The following is a 1,162-nucleotide window of genomic DNA, read 5'->3' as shown; positions in this document are numbered from 1 at the left end:
TGTTAGGTGCCATTGAGTCCTCTTAACCCCAGCATGATGCCCTTTTCTAGCCCTCCTGGCAATATGTTCAAAGTATGTGAAACAGTGTCATTATCCTTGCCTCTAAGGAGCACCCTGGTTGCCTTCCTCCAAAAAAGAATTATTTGTTCTCTTGGTAGTCCATGGGATGTTCAGTGCTCTTCTCCAACATCACAATCCAAAGACATTGATTCTTCTTCTATCATCCTTTCCCATTGTTATTTTTGGAGGCATAGGAAATAATTGATAAGACATTGGCTTAGATCAGGCATACCTTAGTCATTAAACTCATCTTTGCTCTTTAGAACTTTGGAGATGTCCTTGACAGCAGATTTTTTTCAATACAACAAGCCTTTTGGTATTTTGACGGATGTTACTGTGTGTGTTGATTGTGGATCCAAGTAAAATGAAATTATTGAAGACTTCCCTCTTTTCTCCATCTATCATGATTTTGCCCATTGATCTAGTGGTGGGGATTTGTCAATGGTGAGATGTAATCCATATTTCAGCAAGTGTTTCAAGTGCCCTTCATTTTCAGTGAGCAAGGTTGTATCATCTACTTAATGCAGGTTGTTGATAAGTTGTCCTCCAGTCCTAATGCCACATTATTTTCCAGTTTCTCAAATGATTTGCTCAGCATATGAACTGAATAGATACGGAGAAAGGATACAACTCTGACTCACACCTTTTTTGATTTTTAAACCATACAGTTTTTGCTCTACTTGGACAACTACTTCTTGATCTATGTATAGATTTCACATGAACACAATTAAGTGTTCTGGGACTCTCATTCTTCTCAATATTATTGATAGCTTCTTATGGTCTACATAGTCAAATGCCTTTGCATAGTCAATAAAATAAATACCAGTAAACATCTTTCCTGCATTTTGTTTCAGCCTCTATCTGTCTGGCATTAGCAATTATATCTCTCATGCCAAGGACTCTTCTGAATCCAGATTGAGTTTCTAGCAATTCCTTGTTAATGTACTGTTCCAGCTGTTTTTGAATAATCTTCAGCAATATTTTACTTGTCTTTTATGTTAATGACATTGTTTTTTAATTTACACATTCTGTTAGATCTTTTATTTTTTTTGGAGACAAAAATGTATCTCTTCTAGTCCGTTGGCCAGGTAGTTGTTGTTGT

This window comes from Elephantulus edwardii, unplaced genomic scaffold (genome assembly GCF_000299155.1).
Source record: "Elephantulus edwardii isolate Elephantulus edwardi_28Jun2011 unplaced genomic scaffold, EleEdw1.0 scaffold00064, whole genome shotgun sequence".
Lineage (NCBI taxonomy): Eukaryota > Metazoa > Chordata > Mammalia > Macroscelidea > Macroscelididae > Elephantulus > Elephantulus edwardii.
Note: the sequence above shows the minus strand (reverse complement) of the source record.